The sequence below is a fragment of the Ochotona curzoniae genome, unplaced genomic scaffold (genome assembly GCF_017591425.1).
Source record: "Ochotona curzoniae isolate NIBS_2020 unplaced genomic scaffold, NIBS_Ocur_1.0 scaffold_2656, whole genome shotgun sequence".
In the NCBI taxonomy this organism is placed as follows: Eukaryota; Metazoa; Chordata; class Mammalia; order Lagomorpha; family Ochotonidae; genus Ochotona; species Ochotona curzoniae.
Genome location: NW_024467098.1, coordinates 38,551 through 57,375, shown reverse-complemented (window position 1 = coordinate 57,375; position 18,825 = coordinate 38,551). Strand labels below are relative to the sequence as shown.

Below are 18,825 nucleotides of genomic sequence, written 5' to 3'. Positions count from 1 at the left end.
TTCACCTTAGAATCCCTGGGAGCAGTGTTAGTTGTTTTGACACCACCCTCCTTTTCCTCAATCATGGATATTGCTCAATGTTAGTAGGCAACTCTGCATGGAAGAACTGGAGGCTGCTGCCCTCAAGCCTTGATCATGCCAGACAGTGTGCCCACTATTGCACTGGAACACCACTTTATTCCTTTTCTTGTCTTCCTTTTTTCTATGCTCTTCCTGCTCAATGGGTATGAGCAGGCGTCTGTCTGGCGTGTTTTCTGGACTGAGGCAGCAGCAGCTCCTCAGGCTCCATCATGTACAAACAAGGACGTTTTGGGAATCTGCTGAAAAAATTCAAGCTGGTGTTCCTGTGCGACTAGAGTATTGGAAAGTCATTCTTGATCACCAGATCCAACTATGATAGTTTTGACAACACCTATCAGAAAATGATTGGCATTGATTTTGTAGTCAAAAAGAATATGTTTGCAGGATTAAGCAATCAGACTACAGTGTGGGATATTGCAGGTTAGGAACCTTTCTATAGCTTCATTCTCAGTTGCATCCACAATTCTGCTGCAGCCATAATGGAGTACGATGTTACAAATGTCAGTTGCTTCCAGCACACTACAAATGGATTGATGGTGTCAGAACAAAAAGAAGTGGTGTTATCATCATGCTGTTAAGAAATAAAACAGATCTTCTTGACAAGAAGCAAGTGTCTACTGAGGAGGGAGAGAGGAAAGACAAAGAGCTGGATGTCATGTTTATTGAAAGTAGTGCAAAAGCAGGATAAAGGCAATGCTGTTCTTCTGACATGTGGCAGCAGGCTTGCCTGGAATGGAAAGCACCCAGGATAGAAGCAGAGAAGATATGATTGATATAAACCTGGAAAAGCCTCAGGACCAATCAGTTAGCAAATGCTGTTCCTGCTAACACCGGGCACACCTTCACTTCGTGCTACTCTAGAAGCCCACTGCTTTGCCCACTTCCTCTCATTGACTGCAGTGTGAATATTGGCTTGACCCTTTCCCCTTCAGTAATAACATATAACAACTCATCACTGCTGCCAGTCTCATGGAGTTGAACTGTTTTCATTATTTGAATTTTACAAAAAGCCAAAAGTTTCAGCATATTTCAGTAAAAATTAGATACATTTTCTTATTTTTTTTTCTTTTTTAATGTTATGAAAATGTACTACAAAATGATGGAAATTTTAGCAATAGTATCAGTGTGGCTTGGTTAAGAGTCAATAAGCTCATAGCAGCACTTGGCTTAGCTCTTTGAGCACTTCATGCTTTCCTCATCTTCACTTAGTCACCCCTGCCTGGCCTTAGGATGGCCATCCCCTAGTCAACCACCAGTAAGGCATGAACCATGTATTGTCAGTTATTTGCTTCAGTCTCTGCAATAGCTCACATCAACCACAGCATATACCACTCCAAAACTGAATGCGCCAGCAATGCAAGACCACACTTGATCTGTCCAAAGAATCCTCATCAATTACTTTAGTACATAGGTGGAGAAAAGTTCCCACTTGTGCACCATCACAGTTCCAACAGAAAATTCACAGTGACTGTGAATTCATTAAATTGAATGATTAGATTATATAATAAAGTAATCATCTTGTTCATTAATCTGATATTGAAGCCTGCCTACAAAGGCTGGGAGAAGGCATAGGGTGCGTTTTCTACCCTCCTTGAACTGCTGCAATGCTATTGAGAAAAGAAGGATGACCAGGACTATATCATTACTGCTCATGTTCTACTATGTCCTAAATGTGTCTCTCTTGTTAGACAATTGCTAGCAGCACTGCATGGCTCACCAAGTATCGCATACATTTCTTAATCAATCCTCATTGAAACCCTAGGAGATAAGCAATAGTGAGAATGTGCTGCCTCCGACTCTTGCTGAAAGCCATGCAGTTGAGTCAGATGGCATGAGTGTGTGATGAGCATTGCTCATCAGTTAGCAAGGCTATGAGGAGATTCTGATTACGTGACAAAGCCAGAAGAAATGTCTCTAACCATCTCATTGCTGCCTAAGCCCATTGTATGGATCCTTAATCTCCTCTCTGATGTTTCATAGAATTCTCCTGACAGTGGTTGCATTGTTTTTCTGCAACATGTGAAATGTGAAATGATTTTTGTAACTGGTATAACACCTCAAACTGGTCAATCATGCTATGGTAAAGGTATTTTTAGCAACTTAAGGCAGTGACACACAACTAAAAGCATACAATGGCACACTTGAGTTCACAATGTCCCCAAACATCCTTTTATGTGCCCCTCTTTGTCCTGGAACTTGCCCTAATATAAACAATGTTTTCCATATAAACTGGCTTGATAATATCTTGGAACAAATTGCAATCATGGAGGTACAAAGAGTTTGTTTATTATGCAGCATCAAACTGTTACAACACATGAAATGATGTAGTTTGGTTTCTCACCATGGAAAGCAGAAAGTATATTGGGCATCTTCTAAAGGTAGACAAATGTGAGCCTTCAAAGAAAAAATGGTTTAAAATTTCTACCTTATATTGGCATTTACAGTTAGGGAATTAAAACGGCTTTGAAAGATAAAAAGAAGCTTTTTGTAAAAGCTCTCTGTTCATAGAATAGCTGCCCTGATCCTTTTCACTGCTCTATAACAAAAGAACAAAAAACAATTGAATCGATACTAGGTGAAAGTGATGGTGATTACTAATGACCAATTGCAAGATTTAATAAAGAATCTATGACATATGTCTTTATAAATTCCTTTCGTTTGTCAGCTTTCTTTTTAATTCTGTATTTTTGATATTTTAAGTAGTATTAGTTTAGGTTTAGTGAAAATTTATTTTGGATATTAGTAAACCTCCTGTCAATACATAAACTACATGTGCTGCCAACTGTGGAGTCCCTGGCTTCAGTTGCATGACTGCAGGGTTGACTGGTAATAGCTTTCTGAAAATATTTTTTCTGAAGCAAAATAATAATGTTTGTTTTAGGATTGTTTTTGTAATAATTCTTTTATACCGAAGTAAAAATTAAACAAGTGCCTCATGTCTGTAGGCCTTTGTAACCGTGTAGGTGACCTATTTTAAGCTTCTGCCTATGGGGCTTCATCTGCCACCATTCCCGTTGTTGAAACTATATGGGGACAGAACTAGAAAATGAAAGTTCTCTATTCTTCTTTATAATTTTACCTTTTAAATAAAAATTAAAAATGCCCAAATCTAGGTCTGCGCTGAGTGGGCCAGTGCATCTCAGTGCGCAGAAACTACCAGCGAGGGTCAAGAATCCCCCATACCCTGATACCATGTGGGTGGGCGGCACACCAAGAGGGCTCTGAACGCCATGCCAGGCGGGCTGGGCCGTCCCGCCTGCAGAAACTGCCTCCGCAGCGGAGGGGCTACACAAGGAGGGCTCTGAGCACTGGGAAGTGCTGCGCTGTATGATCTTGGCACGCAGGAGCCACTCCCATACAGTGACTTGCCCACTCCTCGCCTCTCACCCCGCATTTCTGAGTGTGGGCGACCCACCAGGAGAGCTCTGAAAACTCCTGCGCCACACTGGCACTGTGCAAACCCGCCGCAAAGTCAATTTAACAGGGAGCCTGGGTCACTCCTCCACTGCAGTCCTGTGTGAGTGAGTCACACCAGGAGGGCTCTGAACACCCACACACCACGAGTAGTGGAATCACTGCACAAGAGCCATGCCTAGAAAGTGCCTCACCCACAGTCCCATGTGTGGGAGACACACCATGTGGGCTCTGAAAAACCCTGTAGTCCATGGCACGGAGAACGCAGGGAGAAAGCACATAAAACCTTCCATGTCCTGTGGATTCCCGTGCAGGGTGCACACCCAGAGAGCACTTCCAACCCTCCACGCCCTGGTGTGTCACACCTGTAGAAGAGGTGCCCAGAGTGTGCCTGGAATCCAAAGGGCCCCCAAGGTGGTGCCCTACAGTCCCGGGCACTGAGAACGCACCAAAGGTGCCTTGAAAATTACCACACCATGCAACACCACACCTGCAAGCTCCAATCTCTACAGGAAAGCGCCTGAGGACCACTCAACCAACGGGTCCATTGGCCTCACCAAAATACATCAACGCAATGGGAAAAACCACCAGAAAGAGTTGTGCTCCAGATGAAAGAGCCAGCACCCCACCAAATAAGGGCCAAAAGTCATTATCAATATCGGAGATGCGAGATGAAGACATGGGAGAGTTACCAGACAAGGAATTTAAAAAATATAATGCTAAAATTTATCAGAGATGAGGACATGAGAAGCGGGAAGGACAGAGAAGAGGGAAGACTTCAAGAACCGCATAATCGCCGAAATACAACAAATCAAAACCAAATTGGATGACCAGGAACGCAAAATTGAAAGCCTGATCAACAGAATAAATGCGGCAGAGGAAAGGATCTCTGAAACAGAAGACACACAAAATGAAGGTGCCCAGCTAATTAAACAGCTGGAGACAAGCCTCAGCAAAACTAATAAAATGATGCAAGAAATGAAAGATCACCTTAGATAATTGAATATTCGGATCATCGGCCTCCCCGACGGAATAGAAAGAGAATCAGGAATGCAAGCAGTGCTTGACAAAATTATACAGGAAAACTTCCAAAACACTTGGAACACGAATCCAGCCCCGCATACAGGATGGACAGAGAACTCCCAACAGACATGATCCAAAGAGATCTTCACAAAGACACATGGTGCTCAAGTTCTACTCCAATGAAGACAAAGAAGGAATCCTGAGACAAGTACCAAGTAGAGAAAAGATCACATACAGCGGAAAACCCATCAGAATCACTGCTGACTTCTCCGAAGAGACCCTACAAGCAAGGAGAGAATGGACAAAGATCTTCCAAGCCCCGAAACAAAACAACTGTCAGCCAAGAATAACCTACCCAGCAAAGATCTCATTTGTATATGAGAACGAAATCAGATGCTTCCATAGCAAAGAAAAACTAGAAGAATATGTCAACACAAAGCCAGCTCTGCAAAATCTCCTTAGAAATGCATTAATCCCAGAAAAAAAGGAGGCAAACCACAAACAAAGATGGCAAATAAGAGGGTCTCCAAACTAAAGCACACACAAAGAATGCAATTACACAGATAACAACACACACAAAACACAATCGCATGGCAGGGCAAAATTGCAACCTCTCAATTTTAACTCTCAACACAAATGGTCTAAATTCACCAATCAAAAGACAGAGATTAATAGAATGGATCATCATACAAGACCCAACCATCTGTTGCCTACAAGAAACACATCTAACCAGAAAAGATGCAAAGAAACTGAAAGTGAAGGGATGGAAAAAGATATTTAACGCCAATAGACGAGAAAAAAAAAAGCTGGGGTAGCTATCCTAATTTCAGACTAGATAGATTTCATTCTAACTAACATCAAAAGAGACAGGGAAGGCCATTTTATACTGGTGAAAGGAATGATCCATCAAGAAGCAATCACCATCATTAATGTTTATGTACCAAATCTCAATGTCCCGTCCAGCAGGACAGTCAACGGGGGTCGCAACCACCTAGGAGAGATTGGGGGACAAGAGACACGAAGAATGGACAGCAAGACAGGATGTCTGATCAAGCTGTCAGTTTATTGATTTTAGTTGAGGGTTTTTATATTCTTCAGTAACTAAGGCTCAGGGAGGAAAGGAGAAGCTAGGACGCAAGCCATGGTCTCCAGACCAATTGTTCTTGGGCAGCCACCATATCCACAATAGTAACCAGCATATCAACAAGCATAGGTAATCAGTAACAAGGTATTGGTAGGTACAGCATAAATCACATTCTAAAACAGTTGCTAGAAACAATTGGAGCTAAGCGTGTGATTAGCTTCATAACTTCTTTCCCAAGCATCTAGCCAGCCGGGGATTTTCCACTGGCCCGTAGTTCTATATTCAAAATGGCTTCAGTGTGGCTATAGTACACGGCTCCTGACATCTCAATGCACCTAGTTAGGTAAAGAAATTACTTACAGACTTAAGGGAAGACATACGTACCCACACAATTCTTGTAGGCGTAATCAACATGCCTGTAACATCAATGGGCAGGTCTACGAAACAAAAACTCAACAAAGAAACAACAGAGCTCACACAAACAATAGAACAACTGGACTTAGTAGACATATATATAACTTTTTATCCTAAGGCCACAGACTATATATCCTTCTCAGCGGTGCATGGCACCTTCTCCAGAATTGACCACATGATAGGACACAAAGCGAATCTAAACAACTTCCAAAACATTAGTATCATACCATGTACCCTCTCAGACCACCATGGGATGAAACTGGAAATCAACAACTCAAAACCCCCCAGGAAATATACACACTCTTGGAAGCTGAACAATATGCTATTAAACGAACAGTGGGTAAGAGAAGAAATTAAAGATGAGATGAAAAAATTTATGGAAACCAATGAAAACTCTGATACAACATTCCAAAACTTGTGGGACACCGCCAAAGCAGTGCTATGGGGTAACTCATTGTAATAGGAGCCCATGTCCAGGCCCAAGAAAGACACCAAACACAGAAACTAACCTCACACCTCCAGAATCTGGAAAACCAGCAGCCTGACACACACAATAATCATCAAAACAAGGGAGGAGATAAACCAAATAGAAATCAAAAAAAAAAAACTATACATAAAATCAACAAATCAAAAAGTTGGTCTGTTGAGAAATTAAACAAAATAGACACTTCACTGGCCCGATTGACCAAAAAAAAAAAATAAATAAATAAGAGAAAGTGAGAATCAACAGCATTAAAGATGACAAAGGCAACATAACAACAGACACTGCAACCATTAAAAAAATAATTAGAAATTACTACAAAGAACTGTACTCCAACAAATTTGAGGATCACCAAGAAATAGAAAAGTTCTTGGACTCCCACCACTTACCAAAACTCAGTCCGGAGGCAAATGAAGAATTAAATAAACCCATAACCGAGGTAGAGATTGAAGCAGTCATCAAGGATCTCCCAACGAAAAAAAGCCCAGGCCCAGACGGCTTCACTACAGAATTCTACAAAACATTCCGAACAGAACTAACCCCAATCCTCTACAAGCTCTTCAAAACAATAGAGAAGGAAGCATCCCTTCCAAACTCATTCTATGAAGCCAAAATCTCCTTAATCCCAAAACTGGACAGAGAACCATCAGAGAAGGAAAACTACAGACCTATTTCTCTGATGAACATTGATGCTAAAATTCTCAACAAAATCCTAGCCAATAGAATTCAAAAAATCATCAGACAGATCATTCATCCGGATCAAGCAGGATTCATCCCTGGAATGGAGGGATGGTTCAACATTCGGAAATCCATAAATGTTATAAACCATATCCAAAAACTGCAAAACAAGAACCACATAATAGTTTCAATAGATGCAGAAAATGCTTTCGACAAAATCCAACACCTCTTCATGCTAAAAACTCTAGCCAAAGTAGGCATAGATGGGAAAATCCACAACATAATCAAAGCAATTTATGAAAAACCCAACGCCAGTATCATACTGAATGGAGAAAAGCTAGAACCCTTCTCACTGAGATCTGGAACAAGACAAGAATGCCCGCTATCACCACTGCTATTCAACATAGTCCTAGAGGTACTTGCAGAGGCCATAAGACAAGAAAAAGAAATCAAAGGCATACGTATAGGAAACGAAGAAGTCAAGTTTTCACTATATGCAGATGACATAATCCTATACATAGAAACCCCAGGAGACTCAATACAGAAACTACTAGAACTTATACGAGAGTTTGGCAGAGTGGCGGGGTACAAAATTAATGAACGAAAAGCAACAGCCATAGTGTACGCAAATAATACCAAGATGGAAGAAGATCTAACCAACAGGATACCATTCAAAACAACAGAGAGAAGTATGAAGTATCTGGGAATAAATCTAACCAAAAGTGTAGGAGACCTATTCGAAGAAAACTACAAACTATTCAAAAAGGAAATTGACCAAGAACTCAAAATGGAATAACATCCCGTGCTCCTGGATAGGCAAAATCACTATCATTAAAATGTCTATACTACCACAAGCCCGAACCATGCCGGAGTCCCAGCCATAGCTTCCGCTGCTTGCGGCGGAGGCAGGGACGCCGGCATCCTCCTGGCCCGGGGGTAATTAAGCCCCCTCGCGGGTGAGTACTCGCGAGGGCTGGCGAGGGGGGCTGGGGGTCAAATCCTGGCTCCCCTCTGTCCCCGTCAGCTTTTGGCTGACGGCAGGGCAGGCTGGGCGGTCCGCGTCTCCAGACGAGGGGCGGGGTTAAACTCCCATGCGAGATGGCGCTCCATGGGAACGCCCCTTCCAGCCCGAACCATGCCGGAGTCCCAGCCACAGCTTCCGCTGCTTGTGGCGGAGGCAGGGACGCTGGCATCCTCCTGGCCCGGGGGTAACTAAGCCCCCTCGCGGGTGAGTACTCGCGAGGGCTGGCGAGGGGGGCTGGGGGTCAAATCCTGGCTCCCCTCTGTCCCCGTCAGCTTTTGGCTGACGGCAGGGCAGGCTGGGCGGTCCGCGTCTCCAGACAAGGGGCGGGGTTAAACTCCCATGCGAGGTGGCGCTCCATGGGAACGCCCCTTCCGGCCCGAACCATGCCGGAGTCCCAGCCACAGCTTCCGCCGCTTGCGGCGGAGGCAGGGACGCTGGCATCCTCCTGGCCCGGGGGTAACTAAGCCCCCTCGCGGGTGAGTACTCGCGAGGGCTGGCGAGGGGGGCTGGGGGTCAAATCCTGGCTCCCCTCTGTCCCCGTCAGCTTTTGGCTGACGGCAGGGCAGGCTGGGCGGTCCGCGTCTCCAGACAAGGGGCGGGGTTAAACTCCCATGCGAGGTGGCGCTCCATGGGAACGCCCCTTCCAGCCCGAACCATGCCGGAGTCCCAGCCACAGCTTCCGCGGCTTGCGGCGGAGGCAGGGACGCCGGCATCCTCCTGGCCCGGGGGTAACTAAGCCCCCTCGCGGGTGAGTACTCGCGAGGGCTGGCGAGGGGGGCTGGGGGTCAAATCCTGGCTCCCCTCTGTCCCCGTCAGCTTTTGGCTGACGGCAGGGCAGGCTGGGCGGTCCGCGTCTCCAGACAAGGGCGGGGTTAAACTCCCATGCGAGGTGGCGCTCCATGGGAACGCCCCTTCCGGCCCGAACCATGCCGGAGTCCCAGCCACAGCTTCCGCTGCTTGCGGCGGAGGCAGGGACGCCGGCATCCTCCTGGCCCGGGGGTAACTAAGCCCCCTCGCGGGTGAGTACTCGCGAGGGCTGGCGAGGGGGGCTGGGGGTCAAATCCTGGCTCCCCTCTGTCCCCGTCAGCTTTTGGCTGACGGCAGGGCAGGCTGGGCGGTCCGCGTCTCCAGACGAGGGGCGGGGTTAAACTCCCATGCGAGGTGGCGCTCCATGGGAACGCCCCTTCCGGCCCGAACCATGCCGGAGTCCCAGCCACAGCTTCCGCCGCTTGCGGCGGAGGCAGGGACGCCGGCATCCTCCTGGCCCGGGGGTAACTAAGCCCCCTCGCGGGTGAGTACTCGCGAGGGCTGGCGAGGGGGGCTGGGGGTCAAATCCTGGCTCCCCTCTGTCCCCGTCAGCTTTTGGCTGACGGCAGGGCAGGCTGGGCGGTCCGCGTCTCCAGACGAGGGGCGGGGTTAAACTCCCATGCGAGGTGGCGCTCCATGGGAACGCCCCTTCCGGCCCGAACCATGCCGGAGTCCCAGCCACAGCTTCCGCCGCTTGCGGCGGAGGCAGGGACGCCGGCATCCTCCTGGCCCGGGGGTAACTAAGCCCCCTCGCGGGTGAGTACTCGCGAGGGCTGGCGAGGGGGGCTGGGGGTCAAATCCTGGCTCCCCTCTGTCCCCGTCAGCTTTTGGCTGACGGCAGGGCAGGCTGGGCGGTCCGCGTCTCCAGACGAGGGGCGGGGTTAAACTCCCATGCGAGGTGGCGCTCCATGGGAACGCCCCTTCCGGCCCGAACCATGCCGGAGTCCCAGCCACAGCTTCCGCGGCTTGCGGCGGAGGCAGGGACGCCGGCATCCTCCTGGCCCGGGGGTAACTAAGCCCCCTCGCGGGTGAGTACTCGCGAGGGCTGGCGAGGGGGGCTGGGGGTCAAATCCTGGCTCCCCTCTGTCCCCGTCAGCTTTTGGCTGACGGCAGGGCAGGCTGGGCGGTCCGCGTCTCCAGACAAGGGGCGGGGTTAAACTCCCATGCGAGGTGGCGCTCCATGGGAACGCCCCTTCCGGCCCGAACCATGCCGGAGTCCCAGCCACAGCTTCCGCCGCTTGTGGCGGAGGCAGGGACGCCGGCATCCTCCTGGCCCGGGGGTAACTAAGCCCCCTCGCGGGTGAGTACTCGCGAGGGCTGGCGAGGGGGGCTGGGGGTCAAATCCTGGCTCCCCTCTGTCCCCGTCAGCTTTTGGCTGACGGCAGGGCAGGCTGGGCGGTCCGCGTCTCCAGACAAGGGGCGGGGTTAAACTCCCATGCGAGGTGGCGCTCCATGGGAACGCCCCTTCCAGCCCGAACCATGCCGGAGTCCCAGCCACAGCTTCCGCCGCTTGCGGCGGAGGCAGGGACGCCGGCATCCTCCTGGCCCGGGGGTAACTAAGCCCCCTCGCGGGTGAGTACTCGCGAGGGCTGGCGAGGGGGGCTGGGGGTCAAATCCTGGCTCCCCTCTGTCCCCGTCAGCTTTTGGCTGACGGCAGGGCAGGCTGGGCGGTCCGCGTCTCCAGACGAGGGGCGGGGTTAAACTCCCATGCGAGGTGGCGCTCCATGGGAACGCCCCTTCCAGCCCGAACCATGCCGGAGTCCCAGCCACAGCTTCCGCGGCTTGCGGCGGAGGCAGGGACGCCGGCATCCTCCTGGCCCGGGGGTAACTAAGCCCCCTCGCGGGTGAGTACTCGCGAGGGCTGGCGAGGGGGGCTGGGGGTCAAATCCTGGCTCCCCTCTGTCCCCGTCAGCTTTTGGCTGACGGCAGGGCAGGCTGGGCGGTCCGCGTCTCCAGACGAGGGGCGGGGTTAAACTCCCATGCGAGGTGGCGCTCCATGGGAACGCCCCTTCCAGCCCGAACCATGCCGGAGTCCCAGCCACAGCTTCCGCCGCTTGTGGCGGAGGCAGGGACGCGGCATCCTCCTGGCCCGGGGGTAACTAAGCCCCCTCGCGGGTGAGTACTCGCGAGGGCTGGCGAGGGGGGCTGGGGGTCAAATCCTGGCTCCCCTCTGTCCCCGTCAGCTTTTGGCTGACGGCAGGGCAGGCTGGGCGGTCCGCGTCTCCAGACGAGGGGCGGGGTTAAACTCCCATGCGAGGTGGCGCTCCATGGGAACGCCCCTTCCAGCCCGAACCATGCCGGAGTCCCAGCCACAGCTTCCGCCGCTTGCGGCGGAGGCAGGGACGCCGGCATCCTCCTGGCCCGGGGGTAACTAAGCCCCCTCGCGGGTGAGTACTCGCGAGGGCTGGCGAGGGGGGCTGGGGGTCAAATCCTGGCTCCCCTCTGTCCCCGTCAGCTTTTGGCTGACGGCAGGGCAGGCTGGGCGGTCCGCGTCTCCAGACGAGTGGCGGGGTTAAACTCCCATGCGAGGTGGCGCTCCATGGGAACGCCCCTTCCAGCCCGAACCATGCCGGAGTCCCAGCCACAGCTTCCGCGGCTTGCGGCGGAGGCAGGGACGCCGGCATCCTCCTGGCCCGGGGGTAACTAAGCCCCCTCGCGGGTGAGTACTCGCGAGGGCTGGCGAGGGGGGCTGGGGGTCAAATCCTGGCTCCCCTCTGTCCCCGTCAGCTTTTGGCTGAAGGCAGGGCAGGCTGGGCGGTCCGCGTCTCCAGACAAGGGGCGGGGTTAAACTCCCATGCGAGGTGGCGCTCCATGGGAACGCCCCTTCCGGCCCGAACCATGCCGGAGTCCCAGCCACAGCTTCCGCCGCTTGCGGCGGAGGCAGGGACGCCGGCATCCTCCTGGCCCGGGGGTAACTAAGCCCCCTCGCGGGTGAGTACTCGCGAGGGCTGGCGAGGGGGGCTGGGGGTCAAATCCTGGCTCCCCTCTGTCCCCGTCAGCTTTTGGCTGACGGCAGGGCAGGCTGGGCGGTCCGCGTCTCCAGACAAGGGGCGGGGTTAAACTCCCATGCGAGGTGGCGCTCCATGGGAACGCCCCTTCCGGCCCGAACCATGCCGGAGTCCCAGCCACAGCTTCCGCCGCTTGCGGCGGAGGCAGGGACGCCGGCATCCTCCTGGCCCGGGGGTAACTAAGCCCCCTCGCGGGTGAGTACTCGCGAGGGCTGGCGAGGGGGGCTGGGGGTCAAATCCTGGCTCCCCTCTGTCCCCGTCAGCTTTTGGCTGACGGCAGGGCAGGCTGGGCGGTCCGCGTCTCCAGACGAGGGGCGGGGTTAAACTCCCATGCGAGGTGGCGCTCCATGGGAACGCCCCTTCCGGCCCGAACCATGCCGGAGTCCCAGCCACAGCTTCCGCCGCTTGCGGCGGAGGCAGGGACGCCGGCATCCTCCTGGCCCGGGGGTAACTAAGCCCCCTCGCGGGTGAGTACTCGCGAGGGCTGGCGAGGGGGGCTGGGGGTCAAATCCTGGCTCCCCTCTGTCCCCGTCAGCTTTTGGCTGACGGCAGGGCAGGCTGGGCGGTCCGCGTCTCCAGACGAGGGGCGGGGTTAAACTCCCATGCGAGGTGGCGCTCCATGGGAACGCCCCTTCCAGCCCGAACCATGCCGGAGTCCCAGCCACAGCTTCCGCGGCTTGTGGCGGAGGCAGGGACGCCGGCATCCTCCTGGCCCGGGGGTAACTAAGCCCCCTCGCGGGTGAGTACTCGCGAGGGCTGGCGAGGGGGGCTGGGGGTCAAATCCTGGCTCCCCTCTGTCCCCGTCAGCTTTTGGCTGACGGCAGGGCAGGCTGGGCGGTCCGCGTCTCCAGTCCGCACAAGGGGCGGGGTTAAACTCCCATGCGAGGTGGCGCTCCATGGGAACGCCCCTTCCGGCCCGAACCATGCCGGAGTCCCAGCCACAGCTTCCGCCGCTTGCGGCGGAGGCAGGGACGCCGGCATCCTCCTGGCCCGGGGGTAACTAAGCCCCCTCGCGGGTGAGTACTCGCGAGGGCTGGCGAGGGGGGCTGGGGGTCAAATCCTGGCTCCCCTCTGTCCCCGTCAGCTTTTGGCTGACGGCAGGGCAGGCTGGGCGGTCCGCGTCTCAGGACAAGGGGCGGGGTTAAACTCCCATGCGAGGTGGCGCTCCATGGGAACGCCCCTTCCGGCCCGAACCATGCCGGAGTCCCAGCCACAGCTTCCGCCGCTTGCGGCGGAGGCAGGGACGCCGGCATCCTCCTGGCCCGGGGGTAACTAAGCCCCCTCGCGGGTGAGTACTCGCGAGGGCTGGCGAGGGGGGCTGGGGGTCAAATCCTGGCTCCCCTCTGTCCCCGTCAGCTTTTGGCTGACGGCAGGGCAGGCTGGGCGGTCCGCGTCTCCGGACAAGGGGCGGGGTTAAACTCCCATGCGAGGTGGCGCTCCATGGGAACGCCCCTTCCGGCCCGAACCATGCCGGAGTCCCAGCCACAGCTTCCGCCGCTTGCGGCGGAGGCAGGGACGCCGGCATCCTCCTGGCCCGGGGGTAACTAAGCCCCCTCGCGGGTGAGTACTCGCGAGGGCTGGCGAGGGGGGCTGGGGGTCAAATCCTGGCTCCCCTCTGTCCCCGTCAGCTTTTGGCTGACGGCAGGGCAGGCTGGGCGGTCCGCGTCTCCAGACGAGGGGCGGGGTTAAACTCCCATGCGAGGTGGCGCTCCATGGGAACGCCCCTTCCAGCCCGAACCATGCCGGAGTCCCAGCCACAGCTTCCGCCGCTTGCGGCGGAGGCAGGGACGCCGGCATCCTCCTGGCCCGGGGGTAACTAAGCCCCCTCGCGGGTGAGTACTCGCGAGGGCTGGCGAGGGGGGCTGGGGGTCAAATCCTGGCTCCCCTCTGTCCCCGTCAGCTTTTGGCTGACGGCAGGGCAGGCTGGGCGGTCCGCGTCTCCAGACGAGGGGCGGGGTTAAACTCCCATGCGAGGTGGCGCTCCATGGGAACGCCCCTTCCGGCCCGAACCATGCCGGAGTCCCAGCCACAGCTTCCGCCGCTTGCGGCGGAGGCAGGGACGCCGGCATCCTCCTGGCCCGGGGGTAACTAAGCCCCCTCGCGGGTGAGTACTCGCGAGGGCTGGCGAGGGGGGCTGGGGGTCAAATCCTGGCTCCCCTCTGTCCCCGTCAGCTTTTGGCTGACGGCAGGGCAGGCTGGGCGGTCCGCGTCTCCAGACAAGGGGCGGGGTTAAACTCCCATGCGAGGTGGCGCTCCATGGGAACGCCCCTTCCAGCCCGAACCATGCCGGAGTCCCAGCCACAGCTTCCGCCGCTTGTGGCGGAGGCAGGGACGCCGGCATCCTCCTGGCCCGGGGGTAACTAAGCCCCCTCGCGGGTGAGTACTCGCGAGGGCTGGCGAGGGGGCTGGGGGTCAAATCCTGGCTCCCCTCTGTCCCCGTCAGCTTTTGGCTGACGGCAGGGCAGGCTGGGCGGTCCGCGTCTCCGGACAAGGGGCGGGGTTAAACTCCCATGCGAGGTGGCGCTCCATGGGAACGCCCCTTCCGGCCCGAACCATGCCGGAGTCCCAGCCACAGCTTCCGCCGCTTGCGGCGGAGGCAGGGACGCTGGCATCCTCCTGGCCCGGGGGTAACTAAGCCCCCTCGCGGGTGAGTACTCGCGAGGGCTGGCGAGGGGGGCTGGGGGTCAAATCCTGGCTCCCCTCTGTCCCCGTCAGCTTTTGGCTGACGGCAGGGCAGGCTGGGCGGTCCGCGTCTCCAGACAAGGGGCGGGGTTAAACTCCCATGCGAGGTGGCGCTCCATGGGAACGCCCCTTCCGGCCCGAACCATGCCGGAGTCCCAGCCACAGCTTCCGCCGCTTGCGGCGGAGGCAGGGACGCCGGCATCCTCCTGGCCCGGGGGTAACTAAGCCCCCTCGCGGGTGAGTACTCGCGAGGGCTGGCGAGGGGGGCTGGGGGTCAAATCCTGGCTCCCCTCTGTCCCCGTCAGCTTTTGGCTGACGGCAGGGCAGGCTGGGCGGTCCGCGTCTCAGGACAAGGGGCGGGGTTAAACTCCCATGCGAGGTGGCGCTCCATGGGAACGCCCCTTCCGGCCCGAACCATGCCGGAGTCCCAGCCACAGCTTCCGCCGCTTGCGGCGGAGGCAGGGACGCCGGCATCCTCCTGGCCCGGGGGTAACTAAGCCCCCTCGCGGGTGAGTACTCGCGAGGGCTGGCGAGGGGGGCTGGGGGTCAAATCCTGGCTCCCCTCTGTCCCCGTCAGCTTTTGGCTGACGGCAGGGCAGGCTGGGCGGTCCGCGTCTCCAGACAAGGGGCGGGGTTAAACTCCCATGCGAGGTGGCGCTCCATGGGAACGCCCCTTCCGGCCCGAACCATGCCGGAGTCCCAGCCACAGCTTCCGCCGCTTGCGGCGGAGGCAGGGACGCCGGCATCCTCCTGGCCCGGGGGTAACTAAGCCCCCTCGCGGGTGAGTACTCGCGAGGGCTGGCGAGGGGGGCTGGGGGTCAAATCCTGGCTCCCCTCTGTCCCCGTCAGCTTTTGGCTGACGGCAGGGCAGGCTGGGCGGTCCGCGTCTCCAGACGAGGGGCGGGGTTAAACTCCCATGCGAGGTGGCGCTCCATGGGAACGCCCCTTCCGGCCCGAACCATGCCGGAGTCCCAGCCACAGCTTCCGCCGCTTGCGGCGGAGGCAGGGACGCCGGCATCCTCCTGGCCCGGGGGTAACTAAGCCCCCTCGCGGGTGAGTACTCGCGAGGGCTGGCGAGGGGGGCTGGGGGTCAAATCCTGGCTCCCCTCTGTCCCCGTCAGCTTTTGGCTGACGGCAGGGCAGGCTGGGCGGTCCGCGTCTCCAGACGAGGGGCGGGGTTAAACTCCCATGCGAGGTGGCGCTCCATGGGAACGCCCCTTCCAGCCCGAACCATGCCGGAGTCCCAGCCACAGCTTCCGCCGCTTGCGGCGGAGGCAGGGACGCCGGCATCCTCCTGGCCCGGGGGTAACTAAGCCCCCTCGCGGGTGAGTACTCGCGAGGGCTGGCGAGGGGGGCTGGGGGTCAAATCCTGGCTCCCCTCTGTCCCCGTCAGCTTTTGGCTGACGGCAGGGCAGGCTGGGCGGTCCGCGTCTCCAGACAAGGGGCGGGGTTAAACTCCCATGCGAGGTGGCGCTCCATGGGAACGCCCCTTCCGGCCCGAACCCTGCCGGAGTCCCAGCCACAGCTTCCGCGCTTGCGGCGGAGGCAGGGACGCCGGCATTCTCCTGGCCCGGGGGTAACTAAGCCCCCTCGCGGGTGAGTACTCGCGAGGGCTGGCGAGGGGGGCTGGGGGTCAAATCCTGGCTCCCCTCTGTCCCCGTCAGCTTTTGGCTGACGGCAGGGCAGGCTGGGCGGTCCGCGTCTCAGGACAAGGGGCGGGGTTAAACTCCCATGCGAGGTGGCGCTCCATGGGAACGCCCCTTCCGGCCCGAACCATGCCGGAGTCCCAGCCACAGCTTCCGCCGCTTGCGGCGGAGGCAGGGACGCCGGCATCCTCCTGGCCCGGGGGTAACTAAGCCCCCTCGCGGGTGAGTACTCGCGAGGGCTGGCGAGGGGGGCTGGGGGTCAAATCCTGGCTCCCCTCTGTCCCCGTCAGCTTTTGGCTGACGGCAGGGCAGGCTGGGCGGTCCGCGTCTCCAGACGAGGGGCGGGGTTAAACTCCCATGCGAGGTGGCGCTCCATGGGAACGCCCCTTCCGGCCCGAACCATGCCGGAGTCCCAGCCACAGCTTCCGCCGCTTGTGGCGGAGGCAGGGACGCCGGCATCCTCCTGGCCCGGGGGTAACTAAGCCCCCTCGCGGGTGAGTACTCGCGAGGGCTGGCGAGGGGGCTGGGGGTCAAATCCTGGCTCCCCTCTGTCCCCGTCAGCTTTTGGCTGACGGCAGGGCAGGCTGGGCGGTCCGCGTCTCCGGACAAGGGGCGGGGTTAAACTCCCATGCGAGGTGGCGCTCCATGGGAACGCCCCTTCCGGCCCGAACCATGCCGGAGTCCCAGCCACAGCTTCCGCCGCTTGCGGCGGAGGCAGGGACGCTGGCATCCTCCTGGCCCGGGGGTAACTAAGCCCCCTCGCGGGTGAGTACTCGCGAGGGCTGGCGAGGGGGGCTGGGGGTCAAATCCTGGCTCCCCTCTGTCCCCGTCAGCTTTTGGCTGACGGCAGGGCAGGCTGGGCGGTCCGCGTCTCCAGACGAGGGGCGGGGTTAAACTCCCATGCGAGGTGGCGCTCCATGGGAACGCCCCTTCCGGCCCGAACCATGCCGGAGTCCCAGCCACAGCTTCCGCCGCTTGCGGCGGAGGCAGGGACGCTGGCATCCTCCTGGCCCGGGGGTAACTAAGCCCCCTCGCGGGTGAGTACTCGCGAGGGCTGGCGAGGGGGGCTGGGGGTCAAATCCTGGCTCCCCTCTGTCCCCGTCAGCTTTTGGCTGACGGCAGGGCAGGCTGGGCGGTCCGCGTCTCAGGACAAGGGGCGGGGTTAAACTCCCATGCGAGGTGGCGCTCCATGGGAACGCCCCTTCCGGCCCGAACCATGCCGGAGTCCCAGCCACAGCTTCCGCCGCTTGCGGCGGAGGCAGGGACGCCGGCATCCTCCTGGCCCGGGGGTAACTAAGCCCCCTCGCGGGTGAGTACTCGCGAGGGCTGGCGAGGGGGGCTGGGGGTCAAATCCTGGCTCCCCTCTGTCCCCGTCAGCTTTTGGCTGACGGCAGGGCAGGCTGGGCGGTCCGCGTCTCCGGACAAGGGGCGGGGTTAAACTCCCATGCGAGGTGGCGCTCCATGGGAACGCCCCTTCCGGCCCGAACCATGCCGGAGTCCCAGCCACAGCTTCCGCCGCTTGCGGCGGAGGCAGGGACGCCGGCATCCTCCTGGCCCGGGGGTAACTAAGCCCCCTCGCGGGTGAGTACTCGCGAGGGCTGGCGAGGGGGGCTGGGGGTCAAATCCTGGCTCCCCTCTGTCCCCGTCAGCTTTTGGCTGACGGCAGGGCAGGCTGGGCGGTCCGCGTCTCCAGACAAGGGGCGGGGTTAAACTCCCATGCGAGGTGGCGCTCCATGGGAACGCCCCTTCCGGCCCGAACCATGCCGGAGTCCCAGCCACAGCTTCCGCCGCTTGCGGCGGAGGCAGGGACGCCGGCATCCTCCTGGCCCGGGGGTAACTAAGCCCCCTCGCGGGTGAGTACTCGCGAGGGCTGGCGAGGGGGGCTGGGGGTCAAATCCTGGCTCCCCTCTGTCCCCGTCAGCTTTTGGCTGACGGCAGGGCAGGCTGGGCGGTCCGCGTCTCCGGTCCGACAAGGGGCGGGGTTAAACTCCCATGCGAGGTGGCGCTCCATGGGAACGCCCCTTCCGGCCCGAACCATGCCGGAGTCCCAGCCACAGCTTCCGCCGCTTGCGGCGGAGGCAGGGACGCTGGCATCCTCCTGGCCCGGGGGTAACTAAGCCCCCTCGCGGGTGAGTACTCGCGAGGGCTGGCGAGGGGGGCTGGGGGTCAAATCCTGGCTCCCCTCTGTCCCCGTCAGCTTTTGGCTGACGGCAGGGCAGGCTGGGCGGTCCGCGTCTCCAGACAAGGGGCGGGGTTAAACTCCCATGCGAGGTGGCGCTCCATGGGAACGCCCCTTCCGGCCCGAACCATGCCGGAGTCCCAGCCACAGCTTCCGCCGCTTGCGGCGGAGGCAGGGACGCCGGCATCCTCCTGGCCCGGGGGTAACTAAGCCCCCTCGCGGGTGAGTACTCGCGAGGGCTGGCGAGGGGGGCTGGGGGTCAAATCCTGGCTCCCCTCTGTCCCCGTCAGCTTTTGGCTGACGG

General features: G+C 57.8%; 1 pseudogene; it reads left to right on the top strand.

The window, feature by feature from the left end:
* Nucleotides 1-290: 290 nt before the first annotated feature.
* LOC121171445 lies at nt 291-769 on the top strand (annotated as a pseudogene).
* Nucleotides 770-18,825: the final 18,056 nt, after the last annotated feature.